The sequence below is a fragment of the Erithacus rubecula genome (genome assembly GCF_903797595.1).
Source record: "Erithacus rubecula genome assembly, chromosome: 22".
In the NCBI taxonomy this organism is placed as follows: domain Eukaryota; kingdom Metazoa; phylum Chordata; class Aves; order Passeriformes; family Muscicapidae; genus Erithacus; species Erithacus rubecula.
Genome location: NC_136674.1, coordinates 6,969,941 through 6,983,735, shown reverse-complemented (window position 1 = coordinate 6,983,735; position 13,795 = coordinate 6,969,941). Strand labels below are relative to the sequence as shown.

At 47.8% G+C, this 13,795-nt stretch overlaps 1 protein-coding gene across 6 annotated transcripts in view; it reads left to right on the top strand.

Moving 5' to 3' along the window:
* Window positions 1-5,272: 5,272 nt before the first annotated feature.
* The window catches only part of CAMKK1 (calcium/calmodulin dependent protein kinase kinase 1), a gene marked incomplete at its 3' end in the record, with an annotated part of 95,924 nt that continues 87,401 nt past the window's right edge, over window positions 5,273-13,795 (top strand). For 3 of the 6 annotated variants that reach the window (XM_079325433.1, XM_079325430.1, XM_079325436.1), the window contains exon 1: window positions 5,847-5,983. Of the gene's footprint in view, window positions 5,417-5,846; window positions 5,984-13,795 lie in introns of those variants that run through there. The other 3 variants (XM_079325434.1, XM_079325435.1, XM_079325431.1) reach the window with 3 other exon arrangements.

Below are 13,795 nucleotides of genomic sequence, written 5' to 3'. Positions count from 1 at the left end.
GATGTTTCTGCCTTCTTAATCTTTCAAGCTGCTTGTAATGCAAAGTCCCTATTCTTTCCTAGGAAGATTAAAAGGTAGAATATGAAATCAGGAAAAATTCAACTTGTAAATGATCCTCTCAAGTTGCTATTCTAAACTTCTGAGCTGGGATCCCTAGAAGTCCCAAGGCTGCTTTAAAAATCATGGAAGGGTTTATTTTCATCTCTTTGTTTTCTTTAAATGCACAATCTTTGGGGATCCATTGCTTTGCTTTTCATTCATCATTTCTGCAACCAGCAGAATGAGATACTGCAATTTTAATTCTTTCCCCTAAACAAGCTCCTCCTCAAAGCCACGGGCCCCAGAAGGTCCTGTGGCTTCCAGGTGGGTGCCAAAAAGAGTGATGGCTGTCTGGAGGAAACTGAGCAAGTGTCAGATTTGAACAGATCCCCTCTGCTGAATAAAAAGGCAGGGAAAGCCCCTGGCACTTGTTTCAGGCCTTCTTTTGCCAGAGAGGCTGGAGCTGGTGTTCAGAGTTTGGAGACCAAGGAGGAAGGGCTGCTCTGTTCAACCCCATGAGGAACTTTCCTTGGCACACAGGAATGCTCTGCTTCAGCACTGCAGCTCCCAGCCCCCTCCCAGGGCCTGCCAGCTCGTCAAAACTCACACAGAATTACTGAATGCAGGACAGAACACAACAGTTAAAAGCTGGAGCCTCACAAATGGAAATGCTGACAGGTTGAGACACCTGGTGTTGCAAGTCCCAGTGGGGAAGTGTGGGTGACCAGCAGGATGATATTTCTGCCCTCTTGGTTTGACCTGATCTTGTTCTAAGGATCAGGGGAGAATTTACTGTTGTTAGAAGAATTTCTTTGTATTGTGACCAGAAAACAGCTGCTTTTGAAGTAGTTATGATGTGGCCAGTGTGTCCTGTTGCCCTCTGACCTCTGAGCAGCAAGATGAAGTGTTACAAAATCCCAGTGGGATTTGGTCATCCTGTCAAGACACCTTCAATGACAGTGTGCTGTGCTGCTTCCCATTCATGCTTTGGCCACTTGAGGCTTGAGTTATTTGTGGTGGCTTTAACTCCTTTTTGGTTGCATTTTGGTTTTTACACAGTTATTAACTAGTAGAAAAATACTAATAGAAAAGGAACTTTCAGCAATTCAAACACTGGCCCAGAAAACAAACAAGAAAGAATGAATATTATCCAGCTAATCCCTAATCTTTACAATCAGCAGTAACAAGCCCTTGTATGTGATGGTGTCAGTGCTCCAAATGTCTAACAGAGGATTCTTGCCTTGATCATGGGTGTTAGACAATAAAAGCAAACAGTGAATAATACAGTGTGACTATTCCCATTTCATATAAATGGAAACCAAGATAAAAGCAAATAATTTTTGAACATGGATTTAAATGTAGTGAGAATTTTCTGCTTCTGACCAGCTATTGTTGTCTGTAAAGGCTACTAGGTTGGACCTTTTATAGATATATCTTTTCAGTCTCTCAGGCAGGGTTATTTTGAAAAAAATCAAGTAGCACACATATTCCAGCAGAGCAATTACAGAAAAACTTATTTGGCAATAATTATGCTGGTTAGTGATTCTGCAGAGATGAGGAATTATATTTCAATCTCTGCAGAGCTGGCAACATTTAATCATTATGTTTGTGCTCAATTCCCAGCACAATGAGGCCCTGATTTCCACCTGGTGCTTCCAGACACTGTAACAAGGCAAATTAAAATGAGTAACACTCAAGAAGAAGATAACTCCTTTCCTGTGCAACCTCTCCTATCTTTAAGCCCACTCATTCCTTCTCTGGCACAGAAGACTCCCTGTTATTTTTAACCCAGTCCTCCTCTTAGGACATTCTTGGATTTTTCCTTAAAAAAACACCTGCGTTTCTGGTTACACTATTTCCCTTTCTCTTTTGTTGTGGGATAAATCCTCTGGCTGACACACAGTGAAGGAGTGACAGGAATATGCATATCCTCCCAGCTCTGAAGGATGTTTTTATTTCCTTCTGTCCCACAACTGGGCATTCTCAGGCCAGACTGTGCTGGGTGGCAAAAGGAGCTTCTTGGCCCTTTGAGCACTTGACATCTGCAGTTCAGCCTGTGGCCACTCTCCTGGGGACAGTTTAGCTGTTACAGCCCATTTTCACTGCTGCCAGCCCTGTATTAAAAATGCCACACTATAATCTTTGGCTGTGTTTGGTGAAGTGCTCTCTCCTTCTGTTATTTGTTTCTAATTGCTTTATTGCCTTATTTTTGAAAGCGTAAAATTCAAAAGTGTCCAAATGGGTTCTGAATATAGCAACAGCCTGGTCACCTGATGGGCTCTTCAGCAGGGGTGAATCAGGATTGCTCCAGTTAACAGGGCTTTGCCTACTAGTACCAGGCACAGCTTTATGGCACCACTGAGAGATTTCCTAAAAAATTAATGGCTTTAAATCTTTTTTTATCTAAATGTACTAGTGACATGACTGGGGAAATGTAAGCTCTCCCCCTCATAACTGTAAGTCATAGACAGGTTACATAAACACATTCCCAGTCCTTGCACCAAAAAAAAGTGCACAATCGATTACTAATCAAGCACACTCAATCATTATTGAACAGAAATATCAAAGTATTATTTTAACATTGTAATAGCCATCGTGGTATAAGCATCAGAGAGACATTTTCTGTGACACTTTTTCCACTGGCCACAACTGCTCTGCAGGCTAATCACCTGTGTATGATGAAAAGGGAAGCTGAGGCACATGGTTTGTTTTGGGATTTTTTGTTTTCTGGAAGAAACAGCATGTTCTGACTGAGCTGAGCCAACCAGGTTATTTCATTAAGTCAAGTGCTTGCAGTCTTTGATTGTTTCAAGCCTTGATACTGGTGCTAAACTGTGCTTCAGACATCACAGGTGATTTAAACTGCCTGCTGCTAAAGGGGGCAGATCTTTAAGGGACAAATATCAGCACTTTCTAAACAGCCAGCATCTTGTAAACATCTCAAAGCCAAATGAATCAGTCCAAATGACCTCCTCGGCAGTAATTAAGGCAAGAGGAGCAGGAGGCTGAAAGGTTCAGTCACTGCTCAGGTGAAGCTGAGTTGGTGCTGCATGAGCAAGACCCTGCTTGATTGAATTGAAAGCCTCTGTGGAACAGGTCAGTGTTTTGGCTTACCTGTTATGGTCTTTCAGAGCATCTCATGCTCTGCAGCCACAGGAGCACAGTCCCTCCACAGGCACATTTCTGGGTCCCAGGCAGCAAAGGAGTTTGCTGGGGCTTTCACTCAGGGCTAGAGGGAGGTTTTCCTTTTGCTCATGGGCTTGTCTTATTTTTCCTGAGTCCACCATGGCAAACACACAGCCCAGGAGCTCAGGCTGCCTTGAGATGATGTCCAGCCAGTGTCATTAGCTAATATCCAGAGCTGCTGGAAGACAACACTTTTGGAGGCACAAATTCGAGGAGATGGGGCTCTCTGCTGTGCTGTTACTATCAGAGAATCATTTTGGTTGGAAAAGACCTCTGAGACCATCAAATCCAATCAGAAACCTAACACCAAACCATGTCCCTAAGTGCCACATCTACATGTCTTTAGTTATCCTAAAATGCAGCAGGCTTTGCCATCCTCTCACTGTTATCATGCTGCTGCTCACCTGCCCCAAGAGCCCTCCACTGCCCCAGGGCTTCCTGCTCATGGAAGATCCGTGCTGGGTTTTCTCTGTGATGAGCTGAAAACACAGCCCTTTGTAGCTTTGTAACAGGGATCGTTTCACTGAATGTAGCAACTCTTTAGTAGTCAAGATATGAACCACATGACATTTCAATTCCAAGTGGTTTTGACTGAAAATTGGCGAAGAGAGTGCACAAGTATTTCGGATGGAAGTGGAAGGGTATTAGCCCTGAATGAATCTGTTCCTCTGTAGAGTTGCTCAGCTGCCTGTGACCAGCCAGGGTGACAAAGCACATTTCTGCAGGAAAAGTAAGACTTGGATGCTCACAGCAGAAAGCAGCAGGCTGTGGCTGACTATAATAAACATACCCAAGGAATGAGTAAGTGAAAAAAATCATGGTCCTTGCTCGGCTTATAAGATGAATTTGCTGTTTTAATAAATAGTGCCTCTTAATTACATTTTGATACTTCTCTTAACACAGTGACAACAGGGGAAGCTTTATTGAGATGAAAAAGTTGGTAGTAAACCACAAGATGCATTATTAACATGTTATTTCGAGTTCTAAAACCCATGGTAAGGAATTAATTTGTTTCTAAAGCAGAAGAATATTGGAGACTCACTGGAAGCCGGCACAGGCATTTCTATCTGCTTGTTGTCACAGCAGGAAGGAGTAGCAGGCTGCAGTGGGTTGAGTCAGGATGTGGATTTAATCCATTTAGCTCTCTGGCTAAATCCAAGGCTCCTGGAGGGGACCCTGACTGTGAGCGGAGTCACGGCACAGCCCAGCGAGTCCTGCCACAAGTCACTGGTCACAAAATGAACATTGTCACCAATCCCACTGCAAACGCTTCACTGCTGGGTGCAGTGGGAGCCCCTCGACCCAGGGATACAGTCCGCTACCAGTCAAGAAGGCAAAAGAGTGGGAAAGAAGGGAAAATAAAGCCAAAATACGAGTCAAATATGAGGGCATCTGCTTGTAGGAGTTCCTTGAAGAGCAGCAGTGGGGTGGGTTGGTGTGTGGAACTTCTCATTGCTGCAAGACTTGAGGAGCTGTATTTGTTCAGGGCTGGGTGCTATTGCTCCACAGACAGGGCTGGCTGAGGGCACAGCCGTGTGCCGGGCCCTGGGCTCCTCACGCCGCATCCTCAGCTCCCTCCTGCTCCCTCCACTCCCATAGCGCCAGTGACACCTTCCCTGGTCTCATACTAGCGGTATTTATGGAGAACTTCTTCGCAGAAAGGGTGATCAGGCACTGGAGGGAGCCGCCCCGGGAGATGGGGGAGTCATTCTCCCTGGGCGCTGCTCTCCGTGGTCTGTTCTGTCACAGGCTGGACTCGACGACCTCAGAGCTCTTTCCCAACTTAACTGATTCTGTGATTAGCAAAAAGCCCCGCGTTTTTACCCAAGATGCGCTTCTGGCTGGACACCACGCGCCAAACAAAAAAGATTTTATTTTAATTTTTTTTTTTTTTCTTTTTTTGGCATTATTACCCCAAACCCTCGACCCCCCCACCAACCTCCCCTCACGGCCACACGCGCGCGCGCCCCGGGAGGCGCGGCCGCCTCCAGCCAATGGGCGGCGCGGGCGCGGGAGGGGCGGGGCCAATGCGGGGCGGGGCCAGGCGCGAACGGCGGCGCCGCGGGGCGGGCGGGAGCGGCGGAGCGCCGGGCGCAGGTGAGCGGCACCGGGCCGGGGACGGGGACAGCGCCGCGAACGGACCCCTCACACCGCCTCTGCGGGCTGCGAGCCCCTCGGCAGCCAGCCACAGGTGGGGGACAGCCCGCGGGGACAGTCCACGGGCAGCGCCCCGGCGGCGGTGGAGGAGACGCGGGTGGGATTCGGGATCCGGGCGGTCGACGCGGGCAGCGCCGCATCCCCCGAGCTGCGGAAGCCGGGGATGCGCCCGGCAGCTGCAGCTCCGGAGGTGATGGTTTTACCGAGCTCAAAAATAAATTAGGGGGAAAAAAATAGTTCCTTCTGAAAGCCGGGATTTTGAGCAGTTTGAGCATCGTGCCAGCTGTCTCTCGCCCTTTTCTCTTCAGGAGAAGAAGGTGAGAAGTGCGGTGAGCTCCGTGCAGGTTTGTCACGGCTTCCTAACCCTCCTTGCTGCCCTTGGGATCAGCCTGGGCTCCTCAAAGTTTGGGTTTTCCCGTGGGTCGGTGCCCTGGCCGTGTCACACACTGGCAGCCGGGCTGCTGAGAGGGGCTCGTCTCCCTCTCTGCTTGCCTTGGCTCCGAGGGACAATAACCTGCAGCTCCCAATGGCCTCTGTGCTGTGAACAAGGAAAATTGCTGATCCTGCAAAGATAACACTTTCTTCAGCTGCTCTGATGAAGGTAAAATTACCATTCTGTTGTAGCTGGAACTTAGTGAAAAAGGTTTTGTTTCATAGGAAACTGTTGCTTTTCTGTTTACAGTAGTCTGCAATTCCACATTAACTTCCCATCATGTGTTAACTTCCTCTCTGTAAGGCATATCTGGCAGATGTTCAGTTTCTTCTGGAGTTTGACACGGGATGGCTTTGAAGTGTTGCTTTGAAACTGTTAAAGGCAAGCAGAGAGCCACTATCAGTTGCTTGAAGAGAAAAACCAAAGCCAGCGTGCTGGGGCCGTGCTCCAACACATCCTGTGCATGGTTTGCTGTGTGAGCCCTGTGCTTGGGCTGGGGTGCAGGGTGCGAATGGGATTAACCTCCAGGCAGAGCAATAAATTTGCTTTCCTGGGCTTGCTCCCTTGGCTTTTGCCTGGAGAAGGTCAGATCTTAGCAACCAGGCTCTTACCATTCCAGCAAGGAGTTCAGGCATGTCATGGTTTGATATGGTCTGAGGGCTGGGTTTTGAGTCCCAGTAGGTCCCAGCAGATTTCTTTCCTTGAGGGAAGCTGTGCTCACTGGCATAAAGTGCCTTCTGTCTGGAGCTGTCTCCAGCTGTTTCTCCCCGAGTTTGGGATGGCTCTGTGGGTTGGAGTAGGGTTTGTGTGTGCTCCTGGCTCAGAGGAGGTGGCACAGCTGCCCATCCAGGTGCTCCTGGAGCAAAGCTGCCAGGGAACCTCCCTGTCCTGGCATTTCTCAGTGAGTTTCCCCATCACTCCACACTGCCAGAAGGTGCTGTACTTCTGCTTTCAAAGCCTGTGCTGCTGCTTTGTGCTCTCTAATTAATGTGTTCATTAAGCCCTAAATCTCTTTGCCTGATACAATTAATTGTCCTTGCACTAGCTAGGCTTTCCAGGCCCAGCTTTCCTTTTGCTGGGATGGGGTTGTGGGATTTCCCTTCCCCTGTTGGGCTCTGGTGGGGTGGCTGCAGTAGGATTGTCCTCAACCTGCAGAAGAGGGGATGTCTGGAAGGATGGTGTCCCAGTGTTCTCTTTGCTGGAGCCAGAAGCACTCTTTAGGCAGTGGTCACAACAAAAACTTGGTGTAGACCTTGGCTGGGTGTGAAGAGGTGGCACTGTGCTGTGTCACTGTCCTTCAGCCAAGGCTCTGCATTTCTTTTTGCTGATATTTGTTCCCTGAAGTTACTGTAGGATGTATTAACCCTGCATTTGTGACACTTTCTGATGAACTTTGGAAAGAACAGTTCTGTCTGAAAGCCAAATCTTCTCTTCAATGTCAATGCTTACCTTAGAAGGGCCTTTATAGGAACAGGGGAAGGAGAAACTTCTTTTGTAAGAGGTTTCAGGAGAAGGCTGAGGTTTCTGGATGGCTTCTGGCAGGTTGGCTTTGGTCTCCAGAGGAGGTATCTGCCTGGCTGAGGGGCAGGGAGGATAAATCCAGGCATGCCAAGCTGTTGGAGAAGGGCTGTGTGTTGGTGAAGAGCTTGGTGTGAGGATTTTGTCAGTGCTGGAGCTGTGGAAGGCAGTTTGGTAGGATCTGAAATCATTATGTGCAATTAGTCTGCCTTGGGAAGATGCCTGGAGAGAAGACACCCTGAGGCACAGGTGAATGATGAGCAGGTGCACTGTTGATCTGAGCAGGGTCTGTTCAGCTGCTCAAAGCCCTGACAAATGCTGGGTGTAGGGGAGGCAGGTTCTGCCTGCCTGGGAGATGTCCCTTGGTTCCAGGGCCCTGTGGGGATGGGGAGTGAGCAACACAAGCAGGTGAAAGCTGGGAGGGAAATGGTTTGTGAGAAGCCAGCAGCAAAGCCCAACTTTGGGCAGCATCAGGCTGTAGTGGGGAGGAGAATGGGGAAGCAGGATTTTTGGGAGGATTTTTCCCTCTAATTTGAGGTGGGGAGAGATTTCTGCACAGCCTCTGGCAGGTGCTTTCTGCTGCTCAGCCCTGCCACTGCTGCAGGTAGAGGGGGAGGCTCAGGAAGCTGAGCCATCCCTTTGCTGAGAAAAAGCAAAAAACAAGTTTCCCCTTCATCTTTGGGATGAAAGCAAGGCCTGGGCTATCAGCTAAAAGCCAAGTGCAGAGTTGGTATGAGATCAAATGTTATTGGCTTATGTCTTAAATTATAGCAAAGCAGACCTCTCAGAGGACAAGCAGGTATTCAGTAACCCTAGTGAAAATTCTTCCTCTTACGACTTTGTGTTCGTGGATTTTTTTTACTTTTTTTTTTTTCTTTGGTTTTAGGTTTGTTTTTTTTTGTTTGGTTTTTTTTTTTTTTGGGGGTAGGGGGCACAGGATGTCACTTGCTTTAAGAAGCAAACATCCAGCATGGAAGAAGGTGACCCAGTCACCAAAAATGGGTGGTTGAAAAAGGGATGTGTGTGGCTGGCTGTGGGAATGATTGAAGTGTGCAAAGCAATTGTTGACATGATGCAACATTGAGGCAGGTCTGAAGATTGGTTTGGGGGATATTTGTGATGGATAAAGTATCAGGTACAGGTGGTAGATTAATGTTACCAAAAATGCCTTGTGGTTGAGCATGTTTTAATTAAGACAGTGGTTAAGCTTAGCCTGGTTGGAGAAAAGTGTCTGAAACCTTCTGAAGAGAATAGATCCTAATAACTGATAAATTGGAGAAGGATACTAATCTGAAAGATGGTGTGGTGGGAAGGAGCTACAGTGATTTTCATCCATGTGTGGGAGGGTGGCTGTTGATTTGTGCTGGTGGGTGAGGTGTGAGTACATGTGTTCTGCCCTTCAGAGACAGGGATGCTGCTCAGGCTTGTGTATTTGGCCACAGGTTGAGTCCCTAATCACAGAAAAAGATTTTATAGATTGCATCATTGATGAGGTGCAGCCAAGGACTGCAGAACTTGCAGTTCTACCTTGCTTAGGAATTTGCAGCCTGGATTTGTTGGTCACTTTTTCTACTGGTTTAAGTTTTCAGAAAGATTTTTGTGTTTCCTTGCACTCTTCAGTTTTATTATATATTTTATGTATTCATACCTATTTTATATATTCGATATTCACTTTATTTTATATTTTTGGCACAAGTGATAGAGGGAGAAGCACAAATGTCATATCTGTCAAGTATCAGACACTGGAGAAATTTTGTTTGTTGTTTTCAGGTGCTGTTGTCCCTGGATGGAGAGGTTCTCCTGTAAGCCCAAACCCTTTTGAGGACACAGTTTCTCAGTGGGCTGAGGCTGGCAGCTGGAAGGGAGAGCTGTCCCATGGCAGCTGGGAGCTTCAAATCCCACAGAGCTGCTGGTTTAGGGAGTGAACCTGGCCAAATATGAACCTTTGTGTTTTATTTCTTGATGGCACCCAGTGCATGAGCTGAGTCATGCTTTGTGCTTAAGGTGTGGTTTGTTGAGGACTTGTTTCTTTTGGGTTGCTGCCCTGGGAAGGCATTATTTTTGGGTGAGTACTGCTGAAATGGTTATAGTTCTTTTTGCTAGAATCCATGTGGGATTAATTTAGGCTGCTTGTGTCTGGGGTGATTTCAGTGTTTCTGCAGAGTGGTGGCTGTGAAATGTTGTGATGAATTCTTCAGTAATGTTCAGAGAATTGATGGTGAAGTTGTTAGCTAGTTAACAGTGACTGCTCTAATTATTCTGGTGTGAGTGTAAACAGCAAGGCTGTGATGTGCTGGAGCAGCATTTGAATATGTGTCTTTCATGCTTCTCCTTTTTGCTGTTCTGTAGTCTGCACAGCAGCCATGTGTGTGCCTTGGACAAGCAGAAAAGCCATGGAAATCCAGCTTTCCTTTCTGCTGGCACTGGGGCAGTGGACCCAAATTCACAGCCTCACTTTTTCTGCTGCCTTCTGCAATTCCCTGTCTCCAGTGGTTTCCAGTCCCTCACAGCAGTGTGAGTAAGGACTGTGTCCCTTTCTTTTTAGAGCTGGGGTGTTGGTGGGAATCATTGCTGCAGGGCAGAGAGGGGGCAGAGGGGCCTGTATTAAGCACAGAGCTCTGTGCCAAGGTGGGAGAGAGCAGATCCCTGAAGCCTGCAGCTCCTGTGCAATATCCCATTAATATTTTTGGGGTGTGCTGATTGATTGTTTTTCTCAGCCAAGTGACACTGTGATTTTGTGACCTTGTGAGGACAGAACATTAAGTGCTGGGGAAACCCAGGCTAAATAACACTTTCTGAGGATGTGTTAGTGTTGTATTTGTGACTGATTGGGATGGAGGTGGGAGTGTGAATCAGTGGTACCAAGGGATGTGAGATCATCCTGCCCTGCTGACCTGGGCTGTAGTGCCTGTGTGTGACAGCTCAGTGCTCCCACTCAGGTGCTGCTCTTCTTCTCCTGCTGTTCTCAGCTGTGCCTCTGCTGCAGAGATTGGTCACAATTTTGTCTTGCAGCCTTTTGGGTGCAGCAGAGCTCAGACCACCCACTCCATAGTTTGTCTTGATTTGTAGAGTATATTGTTTATCTTTGTTTTTGTGGAGTGTATTTATTAACTCAAAGACTCTTTTACTGTCATGAGACTTTATCATGGGTACCTGTCTCTTCTTCCCCTCTCCTGCTCCCACCAGTACTTCAGGTTTCCATCCTACAGAACAGACCTGAGTCCTAAACCCCCAAAAGAGCTGCTGAGGATGGATTTGCTGTACACAAATAACATGGGCACAGGCCTCTGAAGCCCACAGCTGGAAGCTGTCACATCTGCAATAGTCAAAGCTGTGGCAATAAACCTGAACTAGCACAGCTTTGCAGGGTAGTGTGTGCATGTGTGTACCTACCTGAGGCTGGCTCTAATGATCACAGCTGCCCTGCTGTCCTGCTCTTGTGTCCAGCTCTGTCAGAGTTACTCCCAGCTGCCTCCTGCCTTTGTGCTTTCTCACCATGGTACTGGCAGCACACAGACATTCCCAGAGCTTCTCCTGCCCCTGCATCTCCTCCGTGCTGGATGCTGCTGGTGGCCTTGTCTGCTCTGCTGCTCTGATGTGATCTCTCAGAATTTGGGGTGCTCAAAGGGTCCCCTGCCTAGAAGAGGCTCTGTAGCTGTTGCTTCATGGTGAGTATCTGCTACCAGACCCTCCCTCATTCCAGCCCAGCCTGTGGAATCTTGACTCTTTGTGGACAAGAAGCTGAAAGATGTGTGAGCTGCCTCCTCATTAGGAGCCTGGCAGGGATGTGATGTGAGGATGAACCACAGCTCCACAGGGGAAGGAGCCTTCCTTCCTGCAGAGTGTGAGAAGTGATTGATGGCAGCATGAAAGAAAAAGGATGAATTTGCCTCTCTGTGAGTTGAGTGCTGCCTTGGAGAAGTGTGTTCTATTGCTGCAGAGCTTCCTGCCCTGTCTTTTGTCAGTGCTTACAGGTCAGTGTAGAAAAACTGGGAGGGAAGGAGAGAGGATGTGGTGATGTATAGAAGGTGGTAACCCTATGCCAAAGAAATGAAGGTACTTGAAAGGCAGGAGGACCTGGTGCAGCGTTCCTGTAACAAATTATTGCAGTACACATGTGGAAGCCAACCACTTAAATGAGTCAAGTCATATTTTGACACTTCCTAACACCTGAATTTGGAAATGTTGTCTGGGTGGTGCTGTTCTGGGATATTATTTGTGCTGGAACCAAGGGTTTGGGTCTGATTGCTAATGGTGTGCCTGCTTCAAGGGGCAGTATGGGGATAGGAAATTCATGTGCTGACCTCTGTCTGATGAGGGGCTTTGGTGCTGAAATCTGGAGTGACTTTTCTGTAGCTGTCAGGCAGCTTGACTGACAAAGGTTAATGGTATCTGAGGCTAGCAGGCAGAGTGTAAAACAGAGCTGAGGTGAGTCTTTCAGCCCTTCTGTGTCAGCACCTCATCCCCAGGCTGAAAGATGGGGCTGGAAAAGTGAAAGATGTCCAAGTGCAGGAACAAGGTCCTCTGGCTCAACTTGTCCTGTGGTAGTACTGGGCATGAATTTCAGTGTTCTCAGCTGTGTTATTAACATGCACTTCCAGGTTTGAGAGATCAGCATCTCTTCCAGGGTGCTTCCACACTGATCAGGCTTCTGCTTTGTCCTTCCTCCTGCAGTTGAATGTGAGCAGTGCTTGTAATTTGCCTTGAAGAATGGTGAAGAGGCATGCTTTATTCATAGCAATTGCTGGGAGCCCATTCCTCAATGCCAGATAGATTGATTTAAGTCTGAATGCAGAATGGAACTGGTATTTTTGGTTAATTTTCAGGGTTTGCTGTTTCCAAGGAGCTGAAAAGTGTCTGTGCTCCACCTGAATGCCATTGGATCTGTCTTCCATGCAGAATGATTATCACAGATGCAAAAGGACAATATGAGATTGTCCCACCTGTGGGAGCTAATTCTTCTGTGGCACATCCTCTCAGCCACCAAAGAAATGAAAGAGCAAAACCAATACAGCTTTCCTTGTGCTCATCCAAACATCTGCCTACTTGCCTTGTTGTTTATTGTGTTAAGAGCACAAACTTCACAGCAGGGACCAGCATTTTCTCTGTGCAGCATCAGGCCCAGGTGATAAGTGTCTGAAGTGCCACAGAAATGGAAAATAAGCCTCCAGATCTGAGTCAAAAAATGGCAGGTGCTCTGGAGATGCACAGAGCATTCTGTTATCTAAAGAGATGTCTTATATTTGCCTCTAAGAGCAGCATGTTCCCAGCATCCCAGGGGAAGCCCCCTCCCCTCATCCCCAGGGAGCTCTCCCTGCTCCCCCTTGCTTGCCCCAGGCAGTGGGTGCTCCAGCCTCCTGCTAATGCCAGGGCTGCAGTGCCAAGGTATTTTTGAGGTTTTGCTGTGAGCTGGATAAAACCACCTGGATTCATTGAGGATGTGTTGTGGTTGCTGCAAAGTGCTGAGAGTCTCATTCCACTAAGGCCTTGTGGAGGAAATGAAACCCAGAGTCTTTAATATTCCATGCTCTTTAGGTATGAATAAATTTTTCCTTGCCCTGAAACCTTCTCCTGCTGTGAAATCCATTTCAATCTCTTTGTCTAAGACAATCAATCTCCCTCCTTTCCTCTCTCCTCCCATGCCCCAGCTTTTATTAACCTAGAAATGTGCTGACACTTCACCATCAAACTGGTTAGGGAGCTCTGCAGAGTATTTTTGCAAGTTGTCAGTGTAGCTGCCTGCTAAAGAAGGGGAAGATGGCTCAGAGTTGCTCATCTTCTGGGGAATTTGGTTTTCCTGCTGATGGCTTTCTGCAGAAGTGTCTGACAGCCCTGTCCATATCCTTGTCTATCTGTTCCCCTCAAAAGGAAGGGCATGGGCTTGGGGAGTCAATGAAGAAAGAGTATCACTGTATTTTAATACATTTATTTTGGCAGTGCTCCCTCCTGTAGCAAATCCCTGTCCCACCATGCTTGTGAACTGACTTGAGCCTCTCTGGAGCTGTCCCTTCCTCTGCTGTGTCCTGTGGATCACTCAGTGCCTCTGCAGTAGCTGTTCTATGTTCTTGGCAAGAAGCCTGTGCCTCACACTGAACCCCTCCTGCTCCACTTGCAGCCAGGAGGCTGAGCTATGCAACAACAGGAATTGTTTAGTTTGGATGTGGAATTTCTGCAGTAACCTGGGTTGGTGGCAGGTGTGGCTCCTGAGGGGCCTCAGGGAAGCCCCTGGAGCAGGCACAGGGTGCTCACCTGGAGCAGCAGGCACAGGGTGCTTTCCTGGGGCAGGTACAGGACTTTTCTCCTGCAGCAGACACAGGGTGCTTTCCTGTGGCAGGTACAGGACTTTTCTCCTGGAGCAGCAGGCACAGGGATGCTTTCCTGTGGCAGGTACAGGACTTTTCTCCTGGAGCAGACACAGGGTGCTTTCCTGTGGCAGGTACAGGACTTTTCTCCTGGAGCAGC